This window comes from Phaseolus vulgaris, chromosome 5 (genome assembly GCF_051622355.1).
Source record: "Phaseolus vulgaris cultivar YP4 chromosome 5, ASM5162235v1, whole genome shotgun sequence".
Lineage (NCBI taxonomy): Eukaryota > Viridiplantae > Streptophyta > Magnoliopsida > Fabales > Fabaceae > Phaseolus > Phaseolus vulgaris.
The window spans coordinates 6,127,481-6,136,198 of record NC_143502.1 but is presented as its reverse complement, the minus strand read 5'-3'; positions in this window follow the sequence as shown (position 1 = coordinate 6,136,198).

Here is an 8,718-nt window from a genome sequence, read left to right as displayed (position 1 = left end):
GTTCCACCGCACGTGAGAAAAAAGAAATCTAAAATCTTGCAGAAATGAACCAGAAGTTTACTTCAACCTTTATCTAGATAATTTTTTTCCCATAATAGTTATAAAAAAAAAGTTTATATAAAAGTTAAAACAGGAATACCATAAATATAACAATATTAAAAGAAGCCATGATGCAGGGAAATATGCAAAATCATTTTTCTCAATTGAAAGGGAAACGTTATGTTATCAAAATATTCCTTTTTCCTTCACACTTGGAATTTCGATATCGGGCATCAAAAGGTAGCATTGGCCCAATTTAGAAGGGCCTGTTGTTTTTTCTAAAGAAATAAAAGAGAGTACTATTTGCATCTCCAATAATATATACACTAATTGATTTTAGAAAAAATTAGTAACTCTGAAATATTTAAAGGTTTTTTACGTTAAAATAAAACAAGTAAATTTATCATTTTAATTTTTAACAAAATATAGGCATTTTGATAGAGAAGTAAGCAAATGAAGCTAAAACATTAAAATCGAAAATAGCAAACAATTAGGAATTGAACGTCATCTTTATCTTGAAACATGAAGAATCCATGTTTGGCTATGATCCATAGATTCTTACCACTAAAGAACGTATATGGAATTAAGAACATGATAAGGAACTAAGATCATAAGAAACAACATATGGATGAAATTGAAATGACAATTAGTGTACACAAGATAACATAATTACAACAAGTAAGCAAAGGAAACTAAAGAAAATAGAAACTGGTAGAGAAGACATAAGAATAACATAACTCGTCCCTAATATCACCTCCAAGATAAGTACTTCAAAAAATTATCACTTAGAATTATAAGATTTCAAGATAAGACTCTGAAAAACAAGTTAAAACATAAGAAATCTGAGTTGAATTGTGTTTTAATAAATTTAAATTTATGAGTGAATAGTCAATTTGGCATAGTAATTTAGAAAAAATCAATTTTATCGTAAGTTTTTTTTTTTAAAAATATGTAATTTGGTCCCTTATGTTAAATTGACATAAACGACGGTACTAGTGATTATGTCACACACAGAGTATCATATTTATGAACAGGTGGACTCCACGTGTAATTTGAGTCAGATTTGGAGTAATCTTTTTTTCCCAAAAGCTTCAAATTGGATCGTAAATCTCTACACAAACATAACCCTAAACCAACATTCGCATCACAACCAATCTGAATTGGTTGATATCCCGCTGGTAGGTAGGAAGTTCACTTGGTATAAGCCTAATGGAATGGTGAAGAGCAGAATTGACAGGGTTCTTGTATTAAAGGAATGGATCGAGGCTTGACCTAGTTGCCAACAATTTGTCCTTAACAGATCTATCTCTGACCATTGTGCAGTTGTCCTTAAGGAAGTGGTTGTCGACTGGGGACCAAAACCTTTTAGGAGTCTGGATGTTTGGCAAAAAGATAGAAGATTCGAAGAGTTCGTGAGTTTGAAATGGGCTAGCTATGATGTTCAAGGAGGGGGGATTTATGTTTTCAAAGAAAAACTGAAAAAGCTGAAAGCTGATCTAAAAGTCTGGAACAAAGAAGTCTTCGGGGACGTTAACCTTGCTAGAGAGAAGTTACAAAAGAGGATTAATGAGTTAGACGTGCAGGATGATGATAGAGGATTAGAAGAGTCAGAAAGGGAGGAAAGAAGGTCGCTCCTTGACGAACTTAATAAAGTTTTGTTTAAGCAAGAGGCAGTCCTCTATCAAAAAGCAAGACAAAAGTGGTTGAAACAAGGTGATCTTAATACAAAGTTTTTTCACTCATCTGTAAAATGGAGAAGGGCGAGGAATGAGTTACACGGGTTGTTTGTTGATGGAAGGTGGTGCGAGGATAAGGCTATAATCAAGGACAAATTCAAGGATTACTTCGAAAACAGGTTCGCCAGGACTGAAGCTTGTACGGTTAGATTGGACAATGTAATGTTTAATTCTATTTCTGAAGCTGATAACGAGTTCCTGGTTGGTGACTTCACTGAAGAAGAAATAAGGGCAGCGGTGTGGAATTGTGACAGTTCAAAGAGTCCTGGTCCTGACGGATTCAATTTTGGTTTCTTAAAGTTCTGCTGGGAAATTATAAAGTTGGATGTGGTGTCAACAGTGAAGGATTTCGCCTCCAAAAGTCATTGGCCTAGGGGTTCAAACGCTTCTTTTCTCTGTCTTGTCCCGAAAGTAGAAAACCCTCAGCAACTCGGCGAATTCAGACCTATCTCGTTAGTGGGTTGTTTGTATAAAATTATCTCAAAAGCATTGTCTCTACGCTTGAAAAAGGTAATTAGTAAAGTTATCGATATGAGACAGTCGGCTTTCCTTGAAGGTAGAGGTTTGTTGGACAGTGTGTTAGTAACTAATGAGGTGCTGGAGGAATATAAAAGAAAGAGGAAGAATTGTGTGTTCTTCAAAGTCGACTATGAGAAGGCGTATGACTCGGTTAGTTGGTATTTTATTTATTATATGCTTGATCGGTTGGGTTTCTGTGCTAAATGGATTCGGTGGATAAAATGTTGCTTAGAATCCGCTTCAGTTTCTGTGTTGGTGAATGGTAGCCCAACTAGGGAATTTACTCCTAGGAAGGGACTTCGCCAAGGTGATCCGCTAGCTCCGTTTCTCTTCCTTTTAGTAGCAGAAGGGTTGGCTGGAGTCTCTAGGATGGCAGAGGAGAAGAGTTTGATTGATAGTTTGGAGGTCGGAAGAGCTAGAGTGAAGGTGAATATGTTGCAATATGCTGATGATACTTTATTCTTTTGTGAAGCTAATACCAAAAGTATCTTCAACATTAAGGCGATTTTGCTTTGTTTTGAGCTTGCTTCTGGGCTTAAGGTGAATTTCTTGAAAAGCAGATTGGGCGAACTGGGGTTGGATTCGAGCTCGCTACAACGTTTCGCGGCTATTCTTAATTGTAATGTGATGGTAACTTCCTTTGTTTACTTGGGTTTACCAGTAGGAGGGTGTCATAAGCGCGACGCTTGTTGGAATGGGGTGGTTGAGAAAGTCCAGAGTAAACTAGCTAGGTGGAAAGGCAGGTGCTTGTCGATTGCAGGGAGGATTTGTTTGATCAAGTCTGTTCTCTCTTCAATCCCGTTATTTTTTATGTCTTTATTTAAACTGCCTTCTTTGGTAGTTGACAAGTTAGTTCAGATCCAAAGGAATTTCCTTTGGGGGTGGGGCTCTGATGGAAGGAAGATTGCTTGGGCTTCTTGGGATAAGGTGTACGAGCCTCGGGATTTTGGAGGTCTTGGTATCATTGATCTTAGGAATTTTAACTTGGCATTGTTAGGAAAGTGGATTTGGAGACTGGGGACGGATAGTGGAGGTTTGTGGAAAGAGATCATCGATTCTAAGTACGGAGGTTGGAGAAGTCTGAGAGAAGATAGCAGGTCTAATAGGGGTTCTCTCTGGTGGAAAGATCTGAAGGAGGTGTGGAATTCAGAGGGTTGGGGCGGAAGTTTTGAAGATGGGGTTAAGTGGAAAGTGGGGGACGGTAAGGAGATATCTTTCTGGGAGGACAATTGGTTGGGCTGCGGTAATTTGAAGGGAGTTTTTCCAAGACTTTTCTCTATAAGTTCGGCCAAAGACGCAAAAGTGGCTGAGCTTGGTTATTGGTATAATGGTGTTTGGGTGTGGAATCTGGAATGACGCAGATCCTTTTTGGACTAGGAGAAGTCTTTGGTGGAACAACTAGTTCAGTTATTGCAAGAGGTGAAGTTGACTTTGGGGGAGACAGATTGTTGGGTTTGGAAGGTTGGGGAAAGTCAAACTTTCTCAGTCAACTCTGCCTATGTTCAGGTAAGGCGGGGTAGAGGAGGGGAATTTTCTCCTGAGCACAGTAAGTTGTGGAGGTGTAAAGCCTTGCCTTCTGCTTTGTTCACTCCTTGGAGGGTGGTGGAGAATAGGATTGCCTCAAGGGTTAATTTGGTAAGGCGTGGAGTGGTGGTGGAAAATTCCTTGTATTGTTTGTGTGGGGAGGAGGAGGAGTCGTCGTGTCACTTGTTCTTTGTTTGCAGGTTTGCTTGGCGTATTTGGTGTTTGTGCTTTGAGTGGCTTGGAGTGCCGTTTGTTTTTCACAAGGACCCTAAGTCAAATTTTGCACAATTCAGGATGAGTCAGGCTTCTGTTTCGGTTAACGACGTTTGGGGTTCAATTTGGGTTGGCATTGTGAGCAAAATTTGGAATGTTAGGAACTCGGTCATCTTTAATAGTGGAGTGACAGATGTGTCTGAGGTGTTCACTTCAGTGCAAGTTAAGGTATGGTCTTGGATTCATGCGAAATCTCATTTTTCTTATTTCCCGTATTCTAGTTGGGTTTTAAATCCTTTGGACTGTATGAGGTTGATTATGTAATGTTGGGTAGAGTTGGTCTGGTAGCCCATTTGACAAACTGGTAGACAGGTGTTCTAATAGGAGTTATTGTCAGGTATTTATGTATAAGGGTTGGACCACCCCTGAAGTGGTCCCTATTTATTTATATATTTTATTGCTGATCAAAAAAAAAAACAACCAAATTCAGAAACCAGAGTCGAAGCGGTTTGACCATCCAACCACCATGCTCTGTTGTGATTGGCGTTCGACAACAAAGGCAAGGAGTATCTGAGTGACAATGATGACAAAACCGTCAGTGGTGGAGATTATGAAGAATTTGAGACAAATGCCGCTACTGGTGCAGGTTTACCCAATGTTCTACAATACCTAAAATCAAATTCTCAATATTCTCTTTTATATCTAAAACCGAGCTGGTGGATATTCTGATGGTAGGTAGAATTTACTTGGTACAAACCTAACAGGTCAGTTAAGAAAAGAATTGACAAGATTTTGGTTTAGAGGGAGTGGTTGGAGTTTTGGCTGGACAGTAAACAGTTTGTCATCAGTAGATCAGTTTTTGACCATTATGCTTTAGTGTTAAGAGACTTGCACGTAGATTGAAGCCCGAAATCATTTAGAAGTTTAGATGTTTAGCATAACGACGAAAGGTTTCAGAATTTCATACGAAGTAAATGGCTTAGTTACGAGGTGCAAGGTGGAAGGATGTTTGTTTTCAAAGAAAAGCTGAAGCTTTTGAAGGATGATTTAAAAATCTAGAACAAAGAGGTCTCTGGGTTTGTCAACCATGTTGGGGATGATCTGCAAAAGAAAATACAAGAGTTGGATGCAAGGGATGATGAAAGGGAGCTAGACGAACAAGGTAGGGAGGAAAGAAGGTTTTTGTTAGCAGAACAAAGTAGGAATTTTTTTAAACAAGAAGCTGCTTTACACAAAGCTTGTCAAAAGTGGTTCAAACATGGTGACCTCAATACAAAATTTTTCCACTCGTCAATAAAGTAGAGGAGGGCTAGGAACAGGTTAAATGACTTTATTGAGAATGTTCTATGGCGCGACAATAAGGACATGGTTAAGGACAAGGTCAAAGACTTCTTCAAATCTCGTTATAACGAGGACAATGGGTTACCTATGAGATTAGATAATGCAAGTTTCAACTCTATTTCTGGTGAAGATAATGGTATGTTGGTAGGAGCTATAAGTGAAGAGGAAGTAAAGTTAGCATTTTGGAGTTGTGATAGTTCAAAAGAGCCCTAAACCAAATGACTTTCACTTCGATTTCGCTAAATTTTGTTGGGAGTTCTTAAAAGAGGATATAATCACGACAATGAATGAGTTTGCAGACAGAGGAAAATGGCCTAGGGGGTCCAACACGTTGTTCATAAGTTTGATACCCAAGGTTGATAACCCTCAATTGCTTTATGATTACAGACCTATCTCGTTGTTTGAATGTCTATATAAAATAGTCTCGAAGATTTTGTCATTAAGGTTGAAAAAGGTGATCAGTAAAGTTATTGATCCTAGAAAATCAACTTTCCTAGAAGGCAATGAGTTATTGGATAATGTTCTGGTGGTTAATGAGGTTTTAGAGGAGGTGAAGAGGAAGAAGAAAACTTGTGTTTTATTTAAAGTTGATTATGAGAAGGCTTATGATTCTATAAGTTGGGAGTTCATCTTTTATATGCTAGGAAGGTTAGGTTTATGTGAAAAATGGGTTAGATGGATTAAATCTTGTTTGGAATATTCCATAGTGTCTGTGCTTGTAAATGGGATCCCAACCAATGAGTTTTACCCGAAGAGGGGTTTGCGTCAAGGGGATCCTTTAACGACTTTTTTTTTGTTCTGATAGCGGCTGAGGGATTGGCAGGCATGTCAAGGAAAGCAGTGGAGAAGAATCTGGTAGAGTTTGGAGATCGGGGATAAGAAGGTTAAGGTAAACATGCTCCAATATGCAGATGTTACTTTGTTCTTTTGCGAAGCAAACACAAAACATGTATTTAACTTAAAAGTTATTTTAAATTGCTTTGAGTTAGCCTTTGGACTTAAGGTGAATTTCTTGAAGAGTGGAATTGGTGGGGTGGGAGTTGATCAGTCAATGGTTCAACACTTTGCAACAATTCTCAAGAGAGGTGTGTTTTGGGATGGAGTGTTAGAAAAAATCAAGATTAGATTGGGTAGATGGAAAGGTAGAGTCCTCTCGATGGCAGGGAGGATTATTTTGATTAAGTCGATCATTTCGTTTATTTCGTTTATGTATCTTTGTATAAGTTGTCTACTTTGATGCTGAAGGAAATTGTGAAATTATAGAGAAACTTTCTTTGAGGATGGGGTTCAGAAGGGAGGAAGATTGCTTGGGTTTCTTGGAAAAAATTTTATGAGTCATGTGAAGCTAGTGGTCTCGGTATGTTAAATCTTAGATTATTGAATGTGGCATTATTTGGAAAATGGATTTGGTGCTTGAGACATGAGAAGGGCGGTTTGTGGAAAAAGATCCTGGAGTCTAAGTAGGGAGGTTGGAAAAGTCTAAAGAACAGAGGAATAGTTATAAGGAATCTTTATGGTGTAGAGATATGTAGGGGGTTTGGGGGTTGGAGGAGCGGGGAAGGAATTTTGAGGACTGCTTTAAGTGGGGCGTTGGAAACGGGAAGGAAGTCAAATTTTGGGAAGATATATGGGTGGGTAAAGAAGATCCGAAAAGAAAATTCCTGAGGCTATTTTCCTTGAGTAACTATAAAGACGCTAATATAGATTCTTTTGGGGTTTGGACTAATGGTAGTTGGGAGTGGAAGTTAGTTTGGAGAAGGGGCATGTTCGAGTGGGAGAAGAATCTGGAATTTCAGCTTCTACAGGTGGTGCAAGGAAAGAATCTAGTATTGGATATTGACTATAGGTAAGTTCGGAAGGAAGAAAGGAATTGTGGGTACTCAGTAAAATCAACTTATAGTATTTTAAGGGGTAAGGTTGAGGAGGAAAGTTCGTCTTTGTTAGAATTCTTGTGGATGATTAAGGCTCTACCCTCAGCTCAAATTATAGCTTGGAGGGTGCTGGTAAATTCAATTGCTTCCAAGGATAACTTGGAAAAACGTGGGGTGGTAGTCGTTAGCAACTTATGTTGTTTTGCGTGGTGGAAGTGAAAACTACAAGGCATTTGTTTTTTGTTTGCAGAAGTGTCTGGCTCGTTTGGAACCAATGTTATGCTTGGTTAGGGTTGGTGTCAGTAAATCATCATGATCCTTTTTCACACTTTCCAGCATTTCAAACTTGTTAATGTACCCGTTTATGTCAATGATGTTTGAAGAAGTGTTTGGATTGCAGTTGTTGGTGAGATTTGGAGAGATAGTAATAAACACATTTTTAAAGGTGAAGTGATCGATCATTCTGAAATATTTTCCTTGGTTCAATTAAATGTATGGTCTTGAGTTACGACTAAATTTTCTTTTACATGTTTTTCTTATTCTGATTGGTGCCTCGAACTTTTGGTTTGTATGTATTTGATCAAGAGATTTTGAAACTTTAAGCCTTTTGTTTTTTAGAAGGTTGGGATGAGGTGTTGTTTTTTAGTTGCTCTAGTAGGATGTTTGTGGTAAGCTTTTGGGAAAGAGGTGTTAAACGTTTCTGTTCAGTTTTGTACAAAGGTTGGATCACTCCTGAAGTAATTCGTATTTATTTATTTTTTTCTTACTAATAAAAAAAATTTCTCAATCTTTTATCATATTTCCAATGCTATCCAGTACTCCCAATGTTCTGCAAAATACTCCAAGTTGTGCAATACTCCAATGTTCAATTTTCTTCATTTCTCCCTCGTTTTTTCTCTGGACCTGAAAAACTAGAGGGCATTTTATTCTTATAGTTTTATGCATACTTTTAGTTTTGAGAATGGTGCCACATAAGGCACCCTTTGTTTTAGACCATGGTCAATTTTAGTTCTGAATTTCATTCTTTAATTTTTATTTTCTAATATATTTTAAACTTTTAAAATGATATGTAAAGTAATTAATTAATATAAGAAAATATTTTTAATAAGAATCAAGAGTTTATAATTAATTATTAATAATATTTATTTTTAATTTTTTGAATATTATTAAAAATATTATACAATATAACTACGTCTTGGTTGATTTATTTTGTAATTTATCCTCTGGGCTAGGGATATGTTGAGTCCTATTCAGTAGGATTAATGCATTTTTATCGATAAATTTTTTGAAAAAAAAATTAATAATTATTTTCAAATTATGCTAACATAAAAAATAATTAAAATATTTAAAACATATAAGGTTAACTTTTAAAATGTTAAAAATTTAAAAGCTGAGCAAATAAGTTAAAACCCTAAACTCCCAAAATTTGTTCAAATCCTCACATTTTGTCTTCAGTCGCAAAATCTTTTCTTATG